We start from the raw sequence: 27,411 nt of genomic DNA, 5'->3' as shown, positions 1-27,411 counted from the left end.
GTAGCTTGAAATCAGATGTGATGGAAGTATTTATACCATGAAAATCAGAAAATGCTACAAATCAGGAGTCCCCATCTATTTCCACTTCTTCTGAGAAATGGTTTACAGAGTACCACTGTCACAGGTAACTTTAATTCAACATTTTAATACTGCTCTATCAATATTCTTCCCTCACCTCAAATCTGGTTTTGTCCCAGCATTTCTTCCGGGAATAGTGAAGGGAACCACCATCTGCCAAGTTGCTTCCATTGAAACATTAGAGACATCCTTGATATCATTCTCCCTAATTTCTTCATTTATATCCATTTCTCTTATTTTTTTCAGTCCAATTCTACTGAGATATAACTTCCATGTAAAAACAATGTGGCCATTTTAACTGGATAGTTTTATGAGTTTCTGACAAATGTATATAGATACGAAACATCAACCCTGTCAAGATATGGACTATTTCCACCAAGTTTGTTCCTTCATCCCTCTTCACAGTTAATCACCCCCACAACTGACTTGATCTGCTTTCTACAATTATAAATTAGTTTGATCTATTCTAAATTCTTATAAAAATAGAATATACATACATACTCTTTTGTGTCTGGCTCCTTTTACTCAGCGTGATGGTTTTTAGATTTATTCACACTGTTGCATCTATGTATGGTTTATTCCTTTTTATTTCTGAGTGGTATTCCGCCATATATACATATCACAATTTGTTTATCCCTTCTCTTGCTGGTGTTAGCTCTTGTTGCTAGATTGTTACCAGTTTTTATTTAGTATAAATATTTGTATACAAACACATTTTATGTAATTTTGTGAACACACGTTTTCATTTCTCTTGGAATTGCAGATGTCATAAGACTCTGTTAGGAAAGCAGGATCCAAACAATGCTGCTGGTGTTTTCTTTTAATATCTTTGTCTAGTGGCATGGTAATGCATTATCTCTTTCCCTGTTTTCTGAAAGACATTGTATAGGATTATTTTTATTTCTTCCTTAGATGTTTGAAAGAATTCACTAGAGAAGTGATCTTGGCTAGTATTTTTCTTTGTGGAACATTCTTAATAAGAAATTCGATTATTTTTAAATAAATATGGGACTACTTAGAATTTCTATTTTCTCTTAAGTCAGTTTTGGTCATTTGTTTTTCTCATAGATTCTTCCATTTTATACCAGACGTTGACCTTATTGACATAAAGTTGTTCATAATAGTCCTTATTATCCTTTTAGTTACTGTAGAATCTGTAATAATGTCCCCTCTTCCATTCTTGATATGGACATTTTGTGTCTTCTCCTTTGTTTTCTTGATGAGTTTAGATAGAAGTTATTAGTTTTATTGAAATGTTGGTCACAACATCCAATCGAGATGATGATGCACCAAAGTGGCTGTTCATAACTATGGGCCTTTGCAGCCAGTATATATTCCATCTAGCAGATCTCCTTTACGAGCTACTTCTCCCTCTGGGCTTCTAGATGAAGATGTCTGCCTGCAGCTCATGCCATGACTTTTAAAGAATCAGCTTTTGGTTTCATTGATTTTCTCCAATATTTGTACATTCTCTATTTAATTGATTTTTTCTCTTATTTCTTTTATTTCATTCTTTCACTTACTCAAGGTTTAATTGTCTCTTCTTTTTGTAGCTTTTTAAAGTGTAAGCTTAAATCATTGATTTGATTTTTATTATTTTGTAATATAATCATTTAAAGTTACACATCTTTTCTTAGGTCCTGCTTTAACTGCATCCTTCAAATTTTGCTATGGTGTGTTTTTATTTTCATTCAGTTCAAAGTATTTTCTAATTCCTCTTGGATTTTCCTCTTTTTACCTGAGAGTTGCTTACAACTATGCTGCTTATTTCTCAGATGCCTTTCTGTTTTTAATTCTAATTTAATTCTCTACAATTAGAGAACATACTCTTTATGATTTCAATCTTTTAAAACATTAATTTCAATCAATTTATGGACTCACCTTGTTTATTTTCCTCCTCCCAGTGATTGTGATCTTGTGATGCGTGTTGTCCAATGTCTGAAAGTGGGGATTTTTTTCATATATTTTTCCCAGTTTTTATTTGTTTATAGTGGGAGTACAAGTCCTTAATCTATTTCTTTATTATGACCCAAGGCCTCCCTGACTTATTGAATCTGGCTCATAATGATTAACTTCCTTTATGTTCTCCACTGTCCTTCAGGTCTTAATATTTTCTCTGAGAAGTCTCCCTGACTGCTCTTCACCGAAAACTTGGTTAGAACCCTCTTTTGTGACTTTTTTTTCAGAGTGCACAATATTTACTCCTTATGTAGTACATACCTCACTCTATTGTATTTGCCTCTTACTTTTTTATTTACTTCCCATAAAGAATATATATTTTATACATTAGTTTTAATCATATGAAATTTCTGCTATTTGACCATTGTTTGACCTGCAAAACTAGCAGTTTGCCCTGGTTCAAACTAATATGTATAAAAAATATTATTTATACATACATAGAGAGGTTATGGGGATCTCAAAATAGCCCATGAAATGATATTAATGGGAGAGCCCTCATTTATAATCATCCTTTCCCAGGACTTTTGAAAGTGGCCCTACCGCATTCTCTAATTCTTGTTACAAGGCTGCTGTAAGGATAAAATAAGAAAAAGTGTGTAAAACAACTGGAAAAGTGTCTGGCACATGATGAGGCTCAATGAAGTTTACTGGTGTTGCTGTTCTGTTGATGTTGTTTAGATTGTGTGTCAGTTCAGCTTTGTCTTTGCTAGATGCCAGGCAGGTCCCTCAGACTCTTGCTCCCTCTGTAATGTTCCTGGCTCATGACAGCCCTTGAAAACCCCTCTCAGCCTTTCTCCTCCAGTTCCCTTCTTTTAGTAAATCCCCAGGAAAAGGAGTCCCTTCCTTTGTGACAGTGATTAGGTGCCCTGGACTTCAGGTTCTTTGGGAAAATCCTTACATTTTATCCCTCATCTCTCCTAGAAGCTTCTCAGCTTCTCTCAATCCCGTGGTGAAGAGAAGGGGCTTGATCTCAAACACATTTAGTAGCCATTGTAGGGGTTTTTTGCTTTGTATTTATTTCTTTTTAACCTCTTCAGCAATGTTTGGCTTTCTTGGTCAGAGTTTCTTGACTGAATGCTGGACTGAGGTGTCCTAGAAATAAGATGTTACCGATGGCAGGAGCCACCTTCCCAGGGACCTGGTGTTTCTATAATGCTCCTGTCAGAAGCTTCCAGGAGACTGAAGGTAGAAGTGACACCACTCCTCTCTTTCAGCCATCACTTTAACCATGGTGAAGAAGGCCCTTGTCTAGGAGTCTCAAAATCTGTCTCTTGCCTACCACTCCCTCTTTACACCCTAACTCTCCCATCTGTAAAGGCCCATTTACTTCTCAGGCTCTATGACCTGCTTGAGTTCTTTTGAAAAGCATTTCAGGGATTCCTATATGGAAGAAATTGGAGGAATCCTTTATTTATTTTTCTTAGATAATACAACTCAGTAGTTTGTCAGCTGAAGCTTTTGACCCTTCTTAAGCAGAGGCTTAATTTATTATCTAGGAAGGAGCCCTGTGCCCTCAACATTAAGGACAGGGAATGGACCTCAATACCAGAGGGACACCTTTGTGTTCCCCCTCAATCGTGTGAGTGAACATGTCAGCTCCCACCTTGAAGGTACCACTTCTCAAATAATAACTTGGAGGATAATGATTCTTAGCCACCTACCCACATCAGAATGTTGTCACTACACATTATGTAAAAGGCACTCTAGAATAGCACTTCTCCTGGGATAACTAAAGTGGAAAATGGCAGTAATCACAGGTGCATATACTCCTGTGGGCTGCATTAGCCATGGTCCCTAGGAGGCAGTGGGAGCTGCTTGGCTGATGGGGAAATTGTAGGCATGTGGGTTCGGGTTCTGTGAGGAGCAATTACAGCCCATAATACAGAGCAATTGTGGGAGGAAGTTGAGAATTGTAATTGAAGAGCATAATATAAGTCAATGGAGTGAAAAGGAGAGAAAAGAGTGAAATCCACAACAGCAGATAGCAATGAAGGCCTCGTGTTTGATCATTTTTGTGTCCTATTTCTCCTTATAAAGAGGACTCCATAGAAAGCAAACCAGCATTGAATTCTAATCTTGCCATTTGCTAACGGTACCATCTTGGGCAAATCACTTACCCTCTCTTAGGCTTAGTTCCCTTCCTCTGTGGAAACTAGGATAGTAAAAGTTTGCAAAATTCTTGCAAGGAGTAAATGAATTGCATATGTAAAAGCAGGTGGTGATAACATTTCAAGACAGCAAAAGTATTTTCTGAGTTTTCACTGTGTGCCAGGCACTATGCTAGCCACAGAGAAGATGCAGATAGAACTGAGACAATTCCTGCTTTTCAGGAGAAAAGAGCCTACTGGATGAGACAGCCGCATACAAGTCTACTCAAGACTATAAGGTAAACCATTAGTTGAAGCTAAGAAAATCCAACTCACTTCAAAACATTTCTTTCAGGCATTTTAAAGATCTGTCTGATTCTCTTTTTATTATTGAAAGGGATCCTTTCAACAATTAAGTAAAAGTGGATTTATTTGCATATTTTATTCCTGTCAAAATCATCATAAGTGAATTAGTTCTTTAATAAAAATTATTACAAGCACAAACCACTGTATTTGTAATGCCTTCCAAGATGTTGAGGATCTAGAGGCATCCCTCTCTAAAATTCAGTAATTAAACTTAATTGTCTAGTAAAGCCAGTGTTCTAAATTGTATCTTGCAGAAGCACTAGTCACCTAAAATAAGAGTTGGTCCCAAGAAAGTCCAAGATGTGATTTGAGCATCTGAGGAACATGTCAATGGAGCCCCACTTGGCTGGGCCCTGGTCATTTAAAGAACCTGAGGTTGAAGGCAGAAGGTAAGCACTTCCAAACAGGTGTGGCCCTCAGATTCCTAGCCAGAGGTAAATTCTTTCTAAGACCCTGATGTAGCCATAGTGGTCTCAGCCCAACTTTTGACCTCCTGACTCCTCCAAGAATTGTTATGGAGACCAGCTTCCCCACGACCTGCTTTCTTCATCCTAACCTTGCCATGAGCTACTCTCTCCAGGTTCAAGCTGCACCCAGCTGTCACAGCCATTCCAGGCCAAAATCCTTCTAGTTTACTAGGCTCATGTTTTTGCATAAGCAGTGGAGTATGAGGCTAAGATAGAGGTATCAAAGAAAGTTTATCCCAGTTGCGAAGAGAAAAGATAATACCCATAGGGCCTCAGGAAACAAGGCTGCTTGGAGGAGGTAGAACTTGAACCAAGCTTTGAAGAAATGTTTTAATTTCAGAAGATGTAAATGACAAGGACTGAAGGTCCTCCAGTAATTACTCTGGACCCAGAGCTATAGGTGCAGTGAAGCCCTCCTCCCTAGTCTTTCCCAGATGCAAGATGTTCTACATTGTACTCTCAAAAGAATTCTGTGCTCTCCACCACCTAGGGAGAGGGCTTTGGCTCTTTCTTCACTACTAAGGAGAGCAGGATGCAGAATAAATGTCCACCATAGGATGAGGGGGACCAGCGTCTGACCTACTTCTTCAAGAATTCAAAGTCCATATCTTTCCCCACTCACCCCAAATCTCTTCAGCATCTGAAAGTTCTCTGATAGAAAGATATTTCTTTGGATTTCAAAAGATTTTCTGTATTCTACAGGACACATAGCTGGTGTTCAAAAAATATTTAGGGAATAAATATATGTCTGAATACCTCACAGAAGACTGCATCTTAAATTTTGCCAGCAATATTTCATAGAGATTAATTCACAAATAACTGAAAATAAGGTCATATGGAAACAAAAAATAAGGATAAATCATTTTGCAGAGTAGTTTATAGTTTCCAAAATACTTCCACATCCATTATATTATTAGATGATATGACAACCTTGTGTATATTAGCTTTTGCTACCTATGAAACCACTGCAAATGTTAGTGGCTTGAAAAACAGAATCATTTACACTCCTCAAGTGGCGCTCAGTTGGATGGCTCTGCTTACCTCAGCTGGGCTTGCTCATAGGTCTCGGGGTTGACTGGGGGTCAGGTGACGTAGGATAACTCAACTGGGACAAGTAAACTATGTTCTACCCTCTGGGACCAGTGAGCTAACCTGGGCATGATCTGCTCACAATGATGGTAGAAGCTCATGACAGCAAGTAGAAACACACAAGGCCTTTTAAGAGCTAAGCTCAGAACTGTCATACTGTCACTTCTATTTCATTTTATTGGCCAAAACTGGTTATATGGCTAACCTCAGAGTCATGGGGTGGGAAAATATCCTCTTCCCCTTTTGTGGTAGGAACTACAAAGTCATGTGGCAAAGGGCATGGATATGGGAACAGATGAAAAACCTTAGTGCAAACCCTACAAGGTAAAAGAACAAGCATTACTACCATTATGTTCATTCTACGTGCAGAGAGCATGTCTCAGAGAAGTGAAGTGATTTTTCCATGGAGTAGAGTTATGTCTTTTGACAACAAATGCCTTTCTCCTAAAGCACTATAGACTTGTTGCCTGGGAACCCATGTGCTAGAGTTAGAAGGACGGGACTCTAGGAGAAGACTGGCCCTCGAATGACTGAATATGCAAATGATCAGTGGGGAGACCATATGTACAAATAGAATTCTGACCCACAACCTCTGCAGCGATTGGACCCAAAATAGTCAGGACCTCATCAATAATTGCCAGCTTCCCTAATTTTCCCTCCTCCCTCCCTGCTTCTGACTTAGGACCAAACAGAGAAAGCTAAATATGCTCCTCTAACCAATCACATAGGATGTCCCTCTTCTAGTTAGCCCTCATTTAGCTTCCACATACCAACAACCTCTAATCAGGATCTACTTGAAGCCTCCCCTTTTGTCCACTATCAAGCTTTCACACTCTCCTTCCTGTCTTTGAGTCTCTGCCAAACGCATGATGGTCACTCACTCTCTTGCTAAAGCAAGCTCTGAATAACTTTTGCCTGTCTTTGTTTGGGTGGTCTTTATTTGTTTCCACACCCTGCCACCTAGATAGTGAAGCAGGAGGAATTTTTGGATCCTACCTATAAGGTCAGGAGGATGAAGATCCCTTGGACCCAAAATAATCACTTTAACTTCTCCCAACTTTTCTCCAACATTGGGCAACCTTCTTGACTCTGAAGAATGTGGAGGAAGTGCTTGAGGTCTTTACTTGAATAATGTTGCTATATTTTTGTATCCCTTTCCTGCAATAAACCATGGCTTCTAAGCATTGTCATTTTAGGTCCTATGAATCTTCTTAAGCAACCAAACACTGACTAAATGCCCCCATTAGTGCAACTCCAAATTGGAACCAGTCCTCCAATCATCAACTGGTGAATATAGAAGAAAATGTGGTATATCCATACAATAGAATACGTCTCAGAAATTAAAAGAACCAACTACTGATAAATGCTAATCAAAAGACGTGAAATACAACAAACCACATATCGCGTGCTTCCATTTATATGACATTTTTAGTAAAGGCAAACTTATGGAGACAGAAAACAGATTAGTGGTTGCTGGGAGGGAGCTGTGGGAGAGGGAATTGACCACAATCTGGCATGAGGAATCTTTTTAGGAAATGTTCCCTCATTTGGAACATTTGGAACATTCAGAACATTTGGAAATGTTCTAAAATGGATTGTGGTGATGGTTGCACAACTGTGTAAATTTACTAGAAATCATTTATAATGGGTGGATTTTATGGTATGTGTTTTATATCTCAATAAAGCTGTTTAAAAGGAAAGCATTTTAGAAAACAATTGTACCTTGGAAGCAAATAAAAACATATCATGGATCAAAAAGAAATGTTGTCAGGCGAAGTGCCAAGGGACAAATGTATGGCATAGCATTAGTTGCTCTGATCTGTGGAAGCTGTACTGAAAACTGCTTGAATATAACTCCACTATGGCTGGGAGTATGACCTTCGCAGGAGCCTCCTGCTTGACCCATTGTCTCAGCTTTGTCAGCTTTCAGCACACAGAATGTCAGCACTGGTGGGCATTATCAGGTATCTGGGCTTTGAAGTCTGATAGACTCAGGTTTGAACTCTGGCTCTGTCATTTATCAGCTGTGTGACATGGGCATATAATTTGATTTCTCCAAACTTTGGTTCTCTTACACATAAGTTGGGACTAATAATTCTTATTTCATGGAGCACTAATGAGGATAGTATGAAACTGTTTCAATTATCCATTGCTGCATAACAAACTACCTCAAACTTAATGGATAAAAACAACCATTTTATTACATCTAATGATTCTGTGGCTCAGAAATTCTGGAAGGGTTTGTTCGGTGGTCTGTGTCTGATCCACATCGTGTCAGCACAGGCACCAGATGCTGGAGGGTCTCTTTCCAAGACAACTTCTTCACTCACAGTCTGGTGTCTCCATGACCCTTGTTCTCTCTCTTCACACGGCATCTCATTTTTAAGGGCTTTTCCATGAGATTTGAGCCTCTCACGACATGGTGGTCTCTGGTAGTTGTACTTCTTACGTGGTGGCTAGCTTCCAATAGGCAGGAAGCAGAAACTTTACCTGCAATGACATAGCATCACTTCCATCCTATGTTATTGGTCAAAGCAGCCACAGGGCCCACCCACAGGTAGTATCCATCTGTAGGCGGAGGTGGGGTGAGAAGGTCACATTTTCAGCGAGGCATGTGGGTTAGAAGATGCCATGTGGACATATTTGGAAAATATAATCTACCACAGAGTCAATGCCAGCATAGTGCAGGGGTTTGCAAACGTTTACTGCTAAGAGCCAGATAGTAAATATTTTAGATTTTACAAACCATGTGGTCTCTGTCATGATTACTCAACTCTGCTACGGTAGCACAAAGGTAATCATAGACAATACCTAAACGAATAGTTGTACCTGTTTGACAATAAAACTTTGTTTACAAAACAGGGAGCGGGCCAGATTTGGTTCATGGGCCATAGTTTGCGACCTCTGATGTAATGCACGACATATAATTAGTGCTCAGTAATAGTAAAAATTATTATTGTCATTGTTATTTACAGCCTTTGGAAATCACCCAATCCGCTCTTCACCTCTCCTTCTATTTACAAAGTAACCTGACGCAGCCAACATTCACTTTGGCGTCACTGGCCACCAAGATACTCTCTCTTTTCACTTTACTCCATAAATTGCACCTATACCTCAGGTCCCAGCAAATATCACCCCCTCCTCCCTGACTCCACCTCAGCCTCTCCCTCTGTCACTGCCAGAAGGCAGCAGGTTTGGCGGGGTCCAAAGCCTATAAAATATGATCAGCCCTCTTTAAGAAAAAGAATACAAACTTAGAGGAGAAAGTAGTGTTTATTTAGAATGAAAAAAGAAACCAAAACAAATAACAAATTTTAACATGCTGGCAGATACCACAAAATCCAGAAAAATGACATAGAGTGACATCTCTATAATACTTTTCCTAAAATTTGATCAAATTTTTATTTAATTTTGTAACATCACTTACTACAGAAAGAATAGAAAGATAACATAGCTTTCCCCTAATTTGGTTAATCAATTTTTGGAAAAATTATTGACAGTTTAGGAATGTTCCTTTACACTTTATAACTCTTTATTAATAATGCCATATAAAATTTTAGGATTGTTGTCAAATGGGGGAACTTTTACCAAGTTTCCTTCATATGTGAGCAGGAAGTTTTCAGGGCATTTCAGATTTCTTGTACAGTGACTCATCTTAAATATTCTGAATCAAACTACTCATTAATGAGTTTATTGTTGATGCCCTTGTTGTGGCGCATATTATCAGTTTTATATTATCTTTTATTGATATTATTATTCCATGTCAAGTCTACAGGATATTTTTAAATTTTCTAATGTGTTTATATGATTCACTTCACTTTGTTAATCATATTATCAAACAATCCAAGAACTTATTCAAGAATTTTATTGAAAAGTTCTCTCTTCTTAATAAATTGCTTCATTTAGTAATTTTTAGTTTTGTTATAGTTTGCCTCTCAATATCAGAAAATTTCTATCAATTTCCTTGCTTGTCTTTTCACTACTGTTCTGTTTCATAAATTTTTTTAAAAGTCTCCAAATTTTTATTCTGAAAATTTTCAAACATACAAAAAAGTTGAGAAAATGGTTTCATAAATATTCACTAATTTTTATCTGAATTTTCCTTCAATTCTTCAATAAATAATTTTTAAAAGGATGAAACAAGGTAACCTTCATGTACGTCCAAATCAAAAGTCAGTAAATTCTCACTTGATTTACTAAACTGTTCCAATATGTCTTTTCAAATTGCAGTAAAAATTGAGTATTTAAATGTTACCAAATTTCTGCATAAAATTGTGCGTTTTATTCGTGTTCAGATATGTGAAAGACATAAAGTGTCCCACTCACTCCAGACTAAATGTATCTCCTGTTCAACATCCTCATAGAGGGACCCCAAAAAAGCCTACGGCCCATCTGATGCCACCTGCTACTGGGGGATTTGAGATGTGGGCGGATTCAGAGTGGGAAAAGATTGTGATCTTAATTCAATGGAATTAAAATACATTAATTTGGAAATTTTACCAGAACAAATGAATACATTGCTAACTTCTACCGCCATGCTCAGTTTCAGTATTTGAATTTTTTCTTTTTTAAGAGAGAGCAGGAAAGACAGACAATATACTACAGCAAAAATTATGGGCTGGGGATCAGGGACCTCTTCTACTAACTGGACTGTGGGACCTACTGCAGATCTCTCTTTCTCTCTGAGTCTAGCTCTGTGTCCAGCTCAGTAAGAACCCCACTTAGCACAGCTGTGAGTATAAAGGTGTAAGGATTGAAGAGGAATCCAGATACCCAAGCCAAAGTCATGAGAAACATTTGATTGAAATGATTCCTTTGAGTTTTCAGTCTTTGGGATTATTTTTCTCCAAACTTCTTCTTTCTTCAAACAAAAAAGACCAGAATATTTTTACTAAGTCTCCATTTTCTGTGTCATAAGTATAATCAAAAGATACCCTTTAGCTAGAAACTTATTATCCCAGATGCAAAAAAAAAGTCCATATAATTTCCTACACAGTGACTCTAGAGAACCTTTTGCAGAAGACAATTGATTTCCACCAGCACACTCATTAATTTTCATGACACCCTCTCTAAGTTTTGGAAACAAATTAAGTTATTAATATTTAAGACACTTGGCCGTATTTTCTGGGCTACCTCATTAAAAAGGGTCCACTGTCAACTAAAGACAAGGAGGGGGTGTCTAGACCCAAAGTCTAGAATTAGAGCTGGGCTGATGAAAAGCCAGGAGCTCTGCCACTGTGAAGGGAAATTGGGGTTTGGAAACACTGGAGGCATCGAACTGGTTTTCAAAGTTGACGTTTCTCAGTCCCATGGGGAAAGAAAGGAATGTATGCAGGAGCAGGCAAAGGAGCTGGAATTCCAGGTCTGAATCTGAAGGGGGACCCTGGCTAGGAGCTGAGATTGGTTCCTACCTTCCTAAAGTAGAAGCAACAATCTCTACCCCCAGAAAACTATTTTAAGAAAGCCCAGGCTATAAAAATGTTTTGTTTTGTTTTTAACTATAGAGGTGTATAGGAATATGAGTGATTATTGCTTTAAAAATGGCCACTTATTTAGAAAACTTTTTTGGTTAGCATCAAATTGCCCAGCTTTTTAGTGATAAGGAGACGTAAGAAATAATGAGTTGTGTTTAAGGAAATGATAGACTGAGTTGCTTCGGTTTCTTCATCCATTAGATGGGGATTGTTTAAAGGTCACTTTAAACATAGAACCTTGGGCAGGTTCCTTCCACTTTCTGCCTCAGTTTCCCCTACTGAAAAAATAGTGTGGTTCTGTGAATTTTAAGCTTCCTTTCAGCTCAGATGTTCCACAATTCCAAGTACTAAACAAGTTCAGAGTGGTCCTATTGCCCTTCGCCTTTCCCATCATTTCTGGGAACTTCTCTATGACCCAGGGCTGTGGTCTTTCTCAGCACAGCCTGGGAATGGAAGAGGGGTGCTCCCCATTGAAGCTAGCTGTGAGACAGCACTATATGACCAAGCACCTAGGGAGGGACAGCACTCAGGAGCCATGTTGACAGAGGATTTCATTATGAACACTGAGAATCCCTCACTAATGAACTTTAGCATGCTATCTTGTACAAGCCCATTCACTTTCTTGTGATTTCTGGGAATAACTCTGGGGTCAGCTCTGTGGGAGAAGAAACAAACAAAGAAACATACCACTTCATTTGGCCTTAAAAGACAAGACTTTCACCCAAAGATGCATAGAGATTCTGCATGACAGATGTTCTTTGGAGAAGAGAGATCCCAAAGAAGTCTCAGCAGAGGGAAGTAAACAAGGCCCAGGGCATGGGAGGTAAGCTTTGAGCTAGGGCTTGAAGGATGGCTGGGATTTGGACTGAGAGGAGAAAGAGAATTCCAGGAGTCAGAATAAGCTCATATCCATTGGATCAGTTGCTCAACAAACAGCCCAGAAACAATGTCCCAGATTCTCAGGAATCTCTTTAGATTTTGCTTCAGACTCTCCATTCCCAGCAACCTCCTCTGTGCTGGTATCTTTATTCCTCTCCCATTGTTTTGCCACATATTCTGCTTCCCTACCAGCTCTTTCAGATTAATGTTTCCATTGGATTGTCTGCTTGACTCTTGATTCAGTCTTCATCCCTGGATTCTGTGCGGCTTAAACAGATGGGAAATTTATTGGCTCCTATGAGAGAGTCTAGCAGTAAGGCAAACATCGAGGGTTCACATAGGCCTGTGGCCCTGGCTCTACCTTCCTCTGAAGTTTCATCTCAGCCTACTAGTGAGACAGCTGTAGACATTCCAGACTTTAATCCTGGGTGTGAGCTGTCCAGAGAGAAGAAAAGGGTTACCTCTTTTAAATTCTATTTGAAAAGTGAGAAAGAACTTTCCCAGCAGCTCCCTACAAACTTCTTCTTGCATCTCATTGACCAATTTTGTGTCAGATGCTCATTTATGAACCAATCACTGGACGGGGGTATGTGATTTCCCTTGGACAAATGAGGCCTTTCCTTGGAGCTGGGGGTGAAGCATGTGAGCCTTGTAAGAGAAAGGTTAATACCTGAAAAGATTTGATCTTTGTAAGGAGAAAGTAGAAAATAAATGCTAGACAGGCAACCCATAATGTCCACAAAATCAGATATTTAGATCTCTCTTGGCTCTGAACGCAACTGTTCCATTCCCTTGCTTGTCTCAGATTTTCCAATTCCAGTTTGGGTCCAATGGAAATGGGCCCCACTTATCTAGAAGTAGAATTTAGTCACCAGGGAGGGAAACAGGATGAAAGAAGGCATGGTTTTGAGAAAATGGTGTTGAGTGTGGGAGACTGCAAAGCACAGTACTTAAGAGGAAAGTTTAGGAGTAAGATTTCCAGCTCTGTTGTCACCAGCTGTGGGATCTTGTTTACTCAATCTCAGTACCCAATGAGCCTCAGTTGCCCCATTTATTAAATGAGGATAACAATACTGGCCATACTGTTGGGTGAAGACTAATTAAGGTATTAGAAGTGGAGTGCTCTGGGCTTGGCAATTCTAATGGATGTTTGATAAAAATGGCTATTTTATTATTATTTCTGAGGAGGAGTAAGGAGATAGAACATGGGGAAAATGTTGGGGAGTAGGGTCAGCAGGAAATGACAGCAGGTCTTGGAGGCCTTGAGGGCAAAACCTTGGGAGGGAAGAGGCAAAGGCTTAATCTGAGAAGAGAGGAAGTAGGCTGAAATTACTCCTTCCTGCCTCTGCTCTATTTTGTAGCTCAAGTCTCAGAGAAATATCCTTCACCACTGGGATAGTTCAGCAGACAAGGTACTATCTCTCACATCTTAGAGCTTTGTTCCTCCTGCTTCATCCCCTATAAATCACGAAATCGTGTGCCTCAACACATCTGTGTGAACTTGGGCAAATTAGATTTGTTGACACAAATAATCAATCTATAAATCAAAATTGGGGTGAGTTTATTATATGAAACAGTCTGAGGACTACACAGCCTGAGAGAGCACCTTCACCAAGGAAGGAAGGACTCTGGAGAAGTGTGGTGTACACTGTGGTTATATACCATCTTGGGACAAGAAACATACATCAAATATGACAAGAATATCTCTTTTTACCACAGCCACAAGATGTCTTGCTAGCACAGCAGTTCACTGGTCACAAGATGAGCACAGCAGGTCAGTGTTCAGTAGGTCAGGGGTCATAAAATATACACAGTAGGTCAATTTGACTCTTAATTTCTGGGAAGACAGGCTTATCCTTAAAAGAATGCATATATGGGGGGGAGGGGGGAGGAAGGCACACATCCCTATCTTTAAAGGCATCATTCTCTGCTTTGTAAATGGTTTAAGCAGATGTACAATGCATGCTTGACAGGCCACGTCAGGCATTTCTGGAAAAAACAAGGTCAAGCCATATTAGTTTTAAACCAAATGGCTTCCTGATATATATATATATCTTTTCTTATTGCTTTCATTTATTCATCATTTTTCCCCTTTTGATCAATAATCTTTTGATAGAAAGCATTGATGATCAAAATATTGTTTCTCAGTGTCAGGGTGGTTGCTGCTTGCCCTGGGTCCATCATGTCCCTTGGTGCTAGGCTTTTCTTTCATTGATTTGCCCAGTTATCCACATTAGGGGAAAACAATTGGATATTGTGGACAAGCATAGAAACATATATTAACAGAGAAAGTATTTCATAGGTTACATAATTTTTCAGTTAATTTTAGATTGTTGTACATCGCACATGTGCTTTAACATGACTTTTTATAATTACATTGTTTATAATTATAGAACAGATGTGGTCCAAGAACTCACTCACCAAGAGCAATTATTGTAGCAATTATAAAATGGGTATACAGTTTAAGCATTACAAGGATTTAAATGAGGACATACAAGGTTGGGAATACAGGCCTGGTCCAGAGTCTTGGGACAGATGTCTGTAACAGATTCTATCTTCTTCTCATCCTAGGATGGTCCTTTCCAATGGGGCCATAAAGAGTCTTTTTCTGGTGTGTTTTCCAATAAACAAAATCTCCAGATTGTAGTCCATGATCCTTAAGGTCTTCATCTCTCAGGAGCTCACTGTGAAAGGAATCAGCTACCAACATTTCATTTCTTTTAAGTGTCTCAGTGAGATCCTGACAATAATGTAATATACCTCCCTTGAGCAAAGTTGGTTCATATAGTCCCTCATCTAATTGCATAAGTTGTCCTATTATTATTTCAAAGGGAGACAGCAAATGTTTACCAACAGGTGTACAATTGCGGAGCACTAGTGGAAGAGCTTTTGGCCATGAGAGATTAAATGCTTCTGAAAGCTTTGCCAATTGAGTTTGAATTGTGCCATTAGTTAAAATGTTGCATTATTGACCAAATATTACAAATAGATTTGATTATTTGTCCAGTGAAATCAGTTCCCTGGTCACTGTGTAATCTAGTAGGAATTCCCCAAACAGAAGTTGTCCATTCCAATAATAATTTACCTACTGCTAAAGCCATTGCCCTTCTACAAGGAAAGGCCCCAACCCAACGCAAGAACATACAGATCACTACTAAGATATACTTATACCCTTGAGAGGGTGGCATTTGAACAAAGTCCGACTGCCATACCTCAAAGGGTCCCTTGGGAAGGGGAAAGTGGCCTTGTGACCCATGAGTGGTTTTCCTGGATTATCCTTTGGGCGTATAGCACAATGAGCATAGGCTTTATGAGCTACTGTGGGAGAAAGTTTCTGAAAGTATTGTTTTCCCTATAAAATCCTCATTTCAGGTTCCCAATGGGTTAATTGATGAATATGCGGGAGCAGTAGCAATTGTCATCCAATAGGCACTATTTTTATCGGGCCTGAGCCACATCTGCATGGTGGTATCAAAAATTTCCCCTTTTTGTTGTCACATTTGTTCCTCTTCTTCCATGGCAATTTCTTGAGCCTTTAGAAGGAAATGTTTTACTGGGTTAGCAAGGTTAATGGAAAGTAGTGGGCATTCTCAAGGATGGACAGGATATCCAGCCCAGTAATTTCTCTGCTCACCTTCTAAGTAAGACCCATCTGTGAACCAAATTATATAATAAAATGCAGTCATGGTCCTTTTCCTCCTGTGGTGCTTGAATTAAGGTAGCAGGATTAAGATAATGACTAGAATTACAAGTGAAAACATTATACCAGGACATATAAGAAATTTTTCAAAAATTTCATATAATTTCTAATACACTGATGTTAACAATATATATGCATGCAAGAATATCCATAAATGAAGCTTAGCATCACTTATTTGACAATGTTTCCTAGGGATTTTACATACCAAACAAGCCTAATTAGTTTAGTGTCTCCCTCTTTACAGGGAGAGAACAAATTCTTTGAGAAGTCCCAGGGCCCCACTAGAAATTCTCAAAGTTACTTTTAAGTCAAAAGAAAGACTTCATTTAGGATGTGAATTTTTGGGAAGCTTGTCAAAAATATGAAAAAGTTTTAAAACACTTGGTTAAACAAGATCATAGCTTGCTGTGAAATAATGCTTAGTTATCCACTTAGCCATGGTGACAATTAAAGATTTTCAGGCAAATACAGAAAATCAAATAGCTGTAAGAAAAACCTTAGCTCCTATGATTAAAGACCTGATAAAAACAATACAGGGAATTTATTTTGATAAAACATAAAATCCCTACCCTTCTGGTAGATTACTCAAAAGTAAAGAAGAAAGGTTTCATAATCTCTTTATCAAGAGCAGACCAAAACTCCAAGAAAATTACCCTTTTAAGAGAAAGGAAACCAAATTCTAATTTTTGCACCAGCTTACTTAACTTACTCACTTAAGTTCATTTCAATCTTAGCCAACTTGACCACGCACAAAACTCTTTTCTCGGGGTTCCTCTTCCACAAACCTTCTATAACTTTCATTTTACATTCAGAACTTGTCCCATGTCTTCCTTCCTTCCTAGTACTTTAGGATAAATTTCATTCTTAACAAAATGAAAAAAAAATCTCCATTCCTTTTGCCTTCTTTACTGAAAATATACATGTTACTTTCAATAATTTTTTATATTGGCCTCCTCTGGATTGGCAGACCCACAGATACTGTTTAGAAGCATGTGCCTTCTCACAGAAAATTTCTCAGCATGGCACAAAACATGTTTATTAATAAACCCAAGTTTTTTCTAGTTTCTCTGAAATATGAAGCTAGATAGATAAATCTATGTTTAGTAATTAATGTCTAATATTTTATCTCTTTCATATCTACTTAGTTTTACTTAGTCCCAATAATAACATTTATATTGCCTATGAAACTTCTTGAGACATTAGGCAAAGTCAACTATTAATCTAAGTTATTTCTTTGCTTTGCAAAGATTGTTTTATATCATGTTAAATGGAAAGACATTTGGGTTAATTTCCATTACATTTATATAAGCACTTACTTTAAGGCAATTAAAGAGAGCTCTTTTAGAAATTATATCATCCAGAGGTAAAAAATATCACACATATATATAACATATATATAGACACACATACACAGAGACTCCACAGCTATTATTTTAAAATTACTGCCATGAATTAGGTACAGTAATACAAAGCTCACTGGTTATGTAAGAATAGTTGAATCCAAATTTTGTTTCTGGAAGTTGGAATAAATTGAGGTTATCTGCTTAGACGGCTAAAGCCTTTTCTACCAATGTTTGTGAAGAAGGCACTTAAGATGCTAGATTTTGAGCAAGGGTGCTTCTATAGCCATTTTTCCTTTCTTTTCCCTTCTTCTTTTCTTGAGTCTTAGGAATTGGTGATGGTCTAGATAACAGTTCCTAGAGAGGTTACGAGCTTTTTGAGATGAAGAAAAAGGGTAGAATCTGAACTGCCTCTAGAACTGCACTTGCAGTTTTGTGAAGATTTGTAAGGTAAGGACAGTCTCTTTTAATTCCTCAGAAATTGTGTTGTAACTTAAATGATATTACGGGTTGATTTACCTATCCAATTACATCATCCTTAAGCTGCTTCTTTCTCTCTGAGTACTTAGTTTTATTTTAACTGAAGGAAGAAGCCTAAAAAAAATCCTATTAGGCTCTATCAGCTTCCAATTTGGCCAAATTTCTGATGTAAGTTACTAAATCCCTTCAAATATCTTATCAGGCTTCAGCTGGAACAAACAGTATCTATACTTGGCAGTATTGAACAACTCCATTAATCTTTAACAAAGCAGTTTCTAAGAAAGTCTCTCAGTGTCCCAGTTAACTCTGAGAGGGGCTCATATTGGGCTCTTCTTTGAAGGTAGATTACAGGAGTGCCTGTAAGTGATGACTTAGTAGACTTTTATTTTAGGTACCTCTTATAACTTAATTTTTTTGCTTTTTGCAATAAAACTTTCAATAAGGTTATTTTGCAATTTTGAAGCCTTTGCTTTTAAGTGCTCTTCCTAAATGATATTATCTAATTGGAACATTCCTTCCAATGGCCAATATAACTCCACTGAGGCTGATGACAGTTTGGTAGGAACCTTAGCTACAAATGGAATGCAACCAGCATTTCTGACCAACCATCACTGACCACAAAATGGGTGCAACTGTATTTTTGTCCAACCGTATTTTGAGGCTTCCAACCCAAAAATTATCAAGCCAAGCCCTCAGAACATGAAACAAGCTTAGTAAGATTTTGCCATTCTTTGGAAGTATTTACAGCTTCCAGAATGTTTAGTTTTTAAGCAATTGTGCTGGTAGGTGGTGTGCTTGACTCTTTAGAGATTAAAGTTTTCTCTGTTCTGCAGCTCTTAAACCTAGTATGCAAAAGACAAGTTTTGGAAACTCAAAGAAGCCCTAGTGGCTACTGTAATTTTAAGTTATCCTGGTTTATCTTGATCCAAGGATCCATTTACAGTTATCCTCATTTTGTCACGCACTTGCAAGTAGCCAGAGGTCCAAGGGGAGGCTGCCTGTTTGGAAACTGGTCAGCTTTTAGAAGTGCGATTTCCCATTTTCTTTTAGTTTTGTTTTACTACAAAGTTTGAACAATTTCTAGGGACAATGTAGTGGGTCATAAATGTGCTGTTTGTGAGTGCCAATCCCTATAAAAGGTCATGAACACCATCTTAAATGCCTTGGTTTCTCCTGCTAGCAATCTAAAACTGCCTTGGGGGCTCAAAGAGCTCAACAACAAATCCTTATGCGTGCATCCCCAGACAAGCCTTTAATTAACTAACATGAATGATCATAATGGAGTTCCTCATCGGACCACTATGTGTCACAATGGTTGATCCTCTGACACTACCACTAGGTTCTCAGTCACCTGAGAACACCTTTCAGCTGGAAAGAGCCAGTCTTCCTTCTCTTCAGAGCTGAGCAAGTTCAGACTCTCATTTCTCTATCAAACAATTTGTTCACACTTTACAGGCACAGTTATTTCCAATTTCAAACCAAATTAAATAGGTCAGCCTGCCCCATTTACTCCAAAGTTCCCCCTAGGCTCCTTTGGCCTAGGAAATTTCTCCTAGGTTTCTTTTACCTAGGACATGTACCAGTACCATTTCTAGTCTTAAGACCTTAAAGAGTTCATATAAAACTCTTAGACATTATACACAAAATAAGGAGGTCCAGGTTTCATGAAAACTCACTGGGGTGCTTGAAGAATGCAGAGAAGCTGTGCTGGGGTTGGGGGGTGTTCATTGGTACTGAACGCTGGTTCAATGTAGATTCGAGGTGGTCTCCATTGGGTTACTGTGAAATCCTGCTGTGACTACGCCAGAAACATCAACGCAAATAGTTAATAATCAATCTATAAATCAAAATTAGGATGCATTTATTATATGAGTCAGTCTGAGGACTATATAGCACGAGAGAGCACCTTCACCAAGGAAGGAGTCATTCTGAAGAAGCAAGGTGTACAGTGTGGTTATATAACGTGTTGGAACAAGAACATACATCAAACATGATAGGAATCTCTCTTTTTACTACAGTCACAAGATGTTTTGCTAACACAGCAGATCAGTGGTCACAACATCTGCACAATGGGTCAGTTTGACCATTAGTTTCTGGGAAGAAACGCGTATCTTTAAAGAAACGCTTATATGGGGGGAGGCACTCATCCGTATCTTTAAAGGCATCATTCTTTGCTTTGTAAATGTTTAAAGCAGAGACACAAGGCATGCTTGGCAGGCCACATTAGGCCTTTCTGGATAAAAACAGGTCAGGCCAAATTAGTTTTAAACCAAATGGCTTCCTCATATACCTCAACATATATACATATGTATGTATGTATATACATGCACACACACACTTTTCTTATTGCTTTTCATGTATTCATCATATTCCTTCTCTAGGTCTTCATTTCTCAGCCTATAAAATGCTGATCTTTCAAATACCCTTGGTCCTAACATACTGCAAGCCAAAGAACAAAACGAGAATTTGGCACAGCATTTCTGAATTGTTCCCACTTCCATCCCAGACTTGTGGTCTAAACATTCTATCATGATGGTTCTCAACTTTACTAGCCATAAGGAGTTTATCTTTCTTAGAATTTTCCCCTTCTTTTTATTTAGAGGATAAAAACAATGCAAAAACAAGCCTCAGAATCAGGGCGTGGGGGTAGATGATTCATTCCCATTGTGTTGTCTTTTGAATGGTTAATAGCTACCCTTGCACTATCCCCACTCCTTATCTATATGAATTCCATTTCAGATAAACAAACAGAATGATTATGAAAAAGGCAGTCTTAGAGAGACACTGGCAAGTCTGATGGACTTTGGTAATGAAATTATTCCAAACTCTGCCACCCACAAAGATCTGGCAAGAACAGAAGGATGGGTGTTTATGCAGATACCTTGTCATAGTTGGTGAGCAGCTCAGTGTCACTTGCCTTAGGTTCTCAAATCTCTTGGCAAATAGTAACTCAGTCATCCTCAGAGACCTCTCAGAAGGAAGAACATTAGTACAGTTGTCCCTCGGTATCCATGGGAGATTGGTTCCAGCACCCCCACAGACACCAAATCTGTGGATGCTCCAGTCTTTCACAGAAAATGGCATAGCATTTGCATATAACCTATGCACATCCTCCCATGTACTTTAGATCATCTCTAGATTACTTATAATACCTAACGCAATGTAAATGCTATGTAAATAGTTGTTATCCTGTGTTGTTTAGGGAATAATGACAAGAAAAAAACGTTTGTACATCTTCAGTACAGACAGAGCCATTGTAGGCCTTTCGATTTGGGGTTAGTTGAATCCACAGATGCAGAACCCACGAATACCGAGGGCCAATTGTAGTCACTCTCATGAAAAGCCAGGAAGTTAGAGTTTTCCTAAAGCTGAAAAATCAATGCCAGCTTTGCAAAGCCACCTGAGGCTTTCCAGGTCCTATATGCAAATTCTCACTCCCATTTTGGGGGATAAACTATTATAGAATCCTTGCATTTAAGAACTGGAAGGACCTTATTGGATACCTATGCCAACTGAGCACATTCAGTATTTAAATCTCTTTAGTTACCTCAGCCAAGGTGTCATCTAGCCTCTGTCATCTAGCACAATTCTAATGAAGGTTCCACCAGAGAATATGCAGAAAAGGAGCTAGAGATAGTCCAGTAGGAGGATTGAGTGTGGGTGGGTGGGTGGGGATGGGACGCTTAAGGAACCCTGCTGGAGGGAAGAAGGAGGGTATTGAGACCATGCCTTGGGTTTGGGGAATGTGGGAACAAAGACCCAGTTTGAGCTTCCTCACAGGTCAATGTTTGCATAAGCAGCCCCTTAAGGGGGTGGATGGGCTGGCAGATTGGGAGTAGGGAATACACCACTTCTCTAAGCAGTCCTTTCTCTGATCGACAATTTGGCTCTTGCACATCTTTGTCTTTCTGGATTCTGTGGCAAAGACAAAAATATCGAGTTGGGCATAATGAGACTTCAACTATCATCCTATGTCTGCTAGCAGCTAACAGTGTGATCTTGGACTGGTTACAAAGTCCAAAGATCATCTGAAACTTGGAAATAGGTAAAAGAGATTTTTGGATATTCTTTGAGTACCAGACTTGACTTTCTGTTTACAGGACCATTCTAGTTCACTATAAGGCAAAAGCTCATTTGGAAAATTTTGCTCAGTAGAGATGCAAATAATTTCTTCCCAGTGGAACCAATAGCCTCAAAGTTTATAGTTTATGATCCTGATAAACATAAACTAGTTTTTGTATAGCTTATAACCCATCAAGCCATTAAATTGTTTATACATACCTAGCTTCTCAAATGCTCTTTGGGCTGGTTTTAAATCTTACTGCTTTCCTCATTAATGAATAAGCTCAATAAAATCTATGAAATATTTTCATTTAGCATCTGTATGAGAGACACCATTTCACCTTTTTGAAAATTATCCTTTAACAAGCAACTCACTTCTGCCTCCAAGGATTTGGTTTCCTTATCTGTTAAAACATGCATTAGGACTAGAGGGTCTCTAAGGGCCCACCTTAAGGTATCTGAGCCACTAAGCCACCTGGAACCCTCTTTCCCAGCTTCCCAGAGTCTCCAGAGAAAGAGCCACACTAACTCTCTTGAACTGACAATCAGCGCCTGCTAGTCCCTGCGACCCAGCCCCCAGAGAGGTGGTCAGATCACACTAGAACACTGCTTGCCTGAAGTAACTCTAAGGTCATCTGGTAGTTTCCAGGAGCCAGACTATATTGTTTCACCCACTTTACTCTCCCTCCCCCAACCACTCCTTACTTTCCACTATAAACCTCAGAAATTCCTCCTTCCACATCCCCAGGCTTTTAGTTTAATACACAGGGTAAGGCACCTCCCTGAGTGTTCACCTCCTTGACATGCTTAAGTGGAAATCAGTGCAGTTTGGCCTCCTCTGAGGCAACAGGGGTCAAACAGCATCTCCTCTCACTCCCTGTGCTGCGAAGGAGGAAGAGAGGGGGTCAAGATTCCTCTCTAAACCCTCCTCTGGCTCTGACTTCCGGCGAGTCTGTCCTTCCAAACCTCCAGAGGCTTCTCTCCCTTTGCCTTCTTGGCCTGAGGATGTTCAGCCATCATACTCCAGCTGAAAGTGCCTTGAACTCACCAGGGATGAAGATGTGAAGGTTAGATGGGGACAGAGAATGTGAAAGGCAGGTCAAAAAAGACCACTGGATGTGGTTAGCATTTCCTTGAAATCCATAGCCTTTGGCCTTGCACTATAACGACCAATACGTAGAAAAACTTTTCCATTTCAGGGGATGACTAATTTTGTTAACAGGAGTGTTTTCGCTGTGCTTTCTCAGATCAGATCTCTGTTTACCTGAGAATCAGCTCAGTGCTTATAACATTCATAAAATAAACATTTTTCTGTTTCTGATCCCAGCATGGCTGCCTGGCCGGATTGATAATGTTTGCTCATGGCATGGTGAGGTGCTGCTGAATTTCTCTCCACAACTTTACTCCCTCCAGTAATATCCAATCCATTATTTCAGGATTCAAATTAATTCCACAGCATGGAGGTGGAGTAATGCTTCCTGGGCTGTCAGCCACATCCTGGGCCCTACTACACCTGGACTATGCAGGTGGGAGTGGGGATAGCTGAAGCTTGGGCCCAACAAAAGTCCAACAAATCAAACAATATTTATTAGGCATTTGAATGGTTACACCGGGTGCCATTGAAACAAAATCATCAAATGCTTGGATGTGTTATCCTGGAAATCTAATTTGAAATCAATCAGTGATGTATCCATTTGACATCCCTAGTGGGTCTTTTTTTAATTTTTTTAACACCTTTCTCCTCCATACAACAGAGAGCTTGGGGATCCTCTGCCCCAGTTTAAAACAAATTTCTCCAAGAACTTTGGGACAGGGGCATTTGTGTCTCTGAGAAAGAAGGCCAACTCTAAATGGATCATAACCCCCTTTGCAAAACCCTTTAGCTTCAGAGACACACTTCTCTCCAGGCTCACATCCTGGGCAAGAAAAGGGAGTCAAGGCAAGGGCAAGAGTAAACACTCCTGCTTCGCTCCAAGCACAAGCAGGGAGAGAGGAGGTGCAGAAGGACGAGCAGGGTAGAAGGGGTGCTAGTGGCGAGGCCGGGGCCACCAAGCGCTGCTCTCCACCCTAGCCCGCCCTCCCGCTTTGTCCCTCCTCCCGACCGGAGATCCAGCCCCCTAAAGCTGCCACCGGGTGCCGGAGGTGGCAGGGGCGGGTAGGCGGGTTTCCATTTCTCTCCGGAGCCAGCTCCATCACCCGAGCGGGCCATTTGGTTTCGATTTGTGCCCTGTTTGGCGTTGGGTCTCGGAGGCCCGGTCCGCGGAGGCGGCCGGGCCTGCAGCTCACCGCGCGCCTCTCTCCTCGCGCCGCCCAGGCCGCATCGCGTCCCCAAGCGTGAGCACCCGGGCCGGCGGGCAGGAGCGGGCATTGGAGGGCAGCTCCGCTCGGCCGGGCTCCCTGCCCCCGCAGTCCCGATTCTGGGCGGCAGCGGCGGACTCGGGGACGGGGAAAGAGGCGCGGCCCGGGCCACCGCGGGTCCCCCGGCTGCGCGCCCCAGATCCGCCCCGCCTGGGGAGGGCGCGTGTCCTCAGCCCCCGACCATTTTTGGAATTTCTTAAAGTAATCGAATTTCGAGGCTGGAGCTCTGTCCACAGTGTGATTTATCAGTTGGAGTTATGCTTGCATACGTATTAAAACTCAACAGTAACCGCCGCATTTTTAGAATTTAGACCAACAAAATCTTATTTTCGGGGAGTATTTTATCATTGATGTTGTTCAGAATTGGCGGCGCATGATGATATTAACAAGCAGACAACTTTTCATGGGCTATAGATTTCAAATTGTCTACAGTCAATGACCTCCTTCTCTGCCCACCGTGGAGGCCTCCAACGGCCCCACCCTTGGTACTGCCTGCAGCTAATGGACTATGTAGTTAGTCCACACTTCTTATCATTTGCAAAGTAAAAACAGTGCCTTCTGCATTTCTACAATATCTAAATTGGAAGAGGAGTCAGAGAAAAGAAGAAAAGAGAAGACCAGGGGATGTGAGAAGCATATTAGAGTAAAGAAAGTAGAATGGGGAGAATGTGAGAGTGGGGAGGAATCTTGAAAATCTAATAAGCCATTTTTTAAAGTGGCATTTAATTTTAATTTTTATCAAAGTCATACGTGTACATAGCTCAAGAAAGTAGAGTATTCTATAATGCTGGGTCCAAAAATTGGCCCTTCCCAGCCCCTCTCAACTTTAATCTTCATTCCCTCAGCAGCTATCACTTTTGTTTCTCTTAACTGTGTCTTCTAATATTTAACTCCGTGTTTCTCTTTCTTGATTATTTCAATTTTTAATACCATCCACTGATTTCCTACCATCAAGACAAAGATTTAGCTCTCTTATACCCTCAGCTCCTCAGTTTTTAAATCATAATTTTTTGTTAAAATAGTATTGTCATGACTTTTTTTTTAAAGTTTGGCACCTGAGCTAACATCTGTTGCCAATCTTCTTTTTTTCTTCTTCTTCGTCTCCCCCCCAAAGCTCCCCAGTACATAGTTGTATATTCTAGTTTGTAGGTCCTTCTGGTTGTGCTGTGTGGGACACCACCTCAGCATGGCCTGATGAAAGGTGCCATGTCCACACCCGGGATCAGAACCGGGAAAACCCTGGGCCACCGAAGCAGAGTGTGCAAACGTAACCACTGGCCATGGACCTGCCCCTCAGTCATGATATTTGATATTATCACCTTTTGAATATTATTTATAGCTAAGCCATATAGAGTTCTCTGATTGCATTTATTTTCTTGTACAACTTTTTTTTATCCCTGAAGTTAGTGATTGCCTTGGTTTTCATTTTCTGTTTCTCTGCTTACTTTCCTATGCTCCTGTCTAATTCATCCCCAAACTCTGTTAGAAGCTTAAACTCTTTTTCCATTCGTTCAGATACCTCAGGGAACCCTTCATTTTTCCCTTAGAGACATTCTCTCCTGGAGCCTTCAGTCAGCCTGCTCCAAGCTGGATTTGTTTCTCTTTTAGGCCAGCTGCACAGACAATGGTCTGGGATCTGGCTTCTCAGGATTCTGAGAACTCCCTTAGTTTCTCTTCTGTGTTCAAGCTGCTACTTCCTGGGTTCCAAGTCTTCACTATACCTGGTTTATTCCCTCATTTGGGGGGAGCATATCCTCTAGCAGCTTCCTGAAAATGGATGCAGGGCAGGAAAGGGGATAGAAGTTTGACTCTTTGCATCCTCTGAAAATGAAGTTTACTTGATAACTACATTTGATTAAGTTTTGGCTGTACAAAATTCTATGTTGGAAATAATTTTCCCTTGGAACTTTGAAGGCTTTGTTCTATTGTTTCTAGCTTGCAATATTCCAGTCAGCTTTTTAGTGTTTCATGTTTGAACTTGGAGAGAGAGCCAAAGATTACTAGATTTTTGAGGAAATCCCCTAACATGAAAGGCGGAGACCAAAACAAACATGGGAAAAGGAAGTCGGAAGAGATAGTCAGTACAAGAATCAGAAAACGATACATGCAAAGAGACAAAAGCATTAATGCCTCTGAGAAATATTGAGATGTTGAAAAGGCTAATGCCATTATAATTCTAGAACATTTATGTAATATCTGTATTTTTTTTGTCTTGTTTTTATCTCCAGAAGCTTTTTAGGGTCTTCTTTATATCTGATCAGAAATTTCATGATGATGTGTCTTGATGTGTATGTTGTCCATTCATTGTATGGGTGGACCCTTGCTGGATCCTGTAAATCACAAAAGTATGTCCTTCGGTCCTAGGAAAGATTTTTAGATTATTCCTTTCATTATTTCCTCCCCTTCATTTTCTCTGTTTTCTCTTTCTGAAGCTTGTATTGTTTGGATATTGGGCTTTCTGGACCAATCCATTAGTTTTATCTATTTCCTTTTTTCTGTGTAGGTGGCAAGTAGGTGGGCAGCCACAAAGGGTATTTCTCAATTTATGTAATCAAATGAAACCAAGAATGGATGATCAGGAGACTGAGAGCAGCTGACCCAACAAAAAAATCAGAACTCCTTATTCGGTCAAGACCTGAGCCAGTTTTCAGACCCATAACTCACTGACTGACAAAGAGAGGCTAGGTTCCCAGGAAGAAGAATGCTACAAAAACTCTCAATCCTTCCCCAAAGAGATGTATAGCCATTTATTTGGGTAACTGTATGCTAAGAAAAGGGGAATCCCCAGACATTTGGATGACTTTTAGATTCAGAGTCTGAACTGATATTAATCCCCAGGGATATGAAACAAATCATGGACCACTGTTGGAGTAGAAGCATGTAGTGGCCAGGTAATAAAAGGAGTGCTGGCTCAGGTCAGGCTCACAATGGACCTACTCCACTCCACCCATCTCCAAATGTATAATACATGTGATATCTAACACATGTGATAGATACCAGAACCTCTCATTGATTCTTTAGTCTGTGAGGTAAGAGCGACTGTAATGAGAAAAGCTGAGGAATCCTCCTCCA

General features: G+C 39.8%; 1 long non-coding RNA gene across 1 annotated transcript; it reads right to left on the bottom strand.

The window, feature by feature from the left end:
* Nucleotides 1-13,943: 13,943 nt before the first annotated feature.
* LOC139077014 (uncharacterized) lies at nt 13,944-19,802 on the bottom strand. Its single transcript, XR_011529134.1, has 2 exons — nt 19,596-19,802; nt 13,944-15,932 (listed from the first exon to the last, which is right to left on the bottom strand). It is a non-coding gene; the product is annotated as an uncharacterized lncRNA (long non-coding RNA).
* Nucleotides 19,803-27,411: the final 7,609 nt, after the last annotated feature.

This window comes from Equus przewalskii, chromosome 18 (genome assembly GCF_037783145.1).
Source record: "Equus przewalskii isolate Varuska chromosome 18, EquPr2, whole genome shotgun sequence".
Classification (NCBI taxonomy): Eukaryota; Metazoa; Chordata; class Mammalia; order Perissodactyla; family Equidae; genus Equus; species Equus przewalskii.
This window is presented reverse-complemented; position numbering and strand designations above follow the sequence as displayed.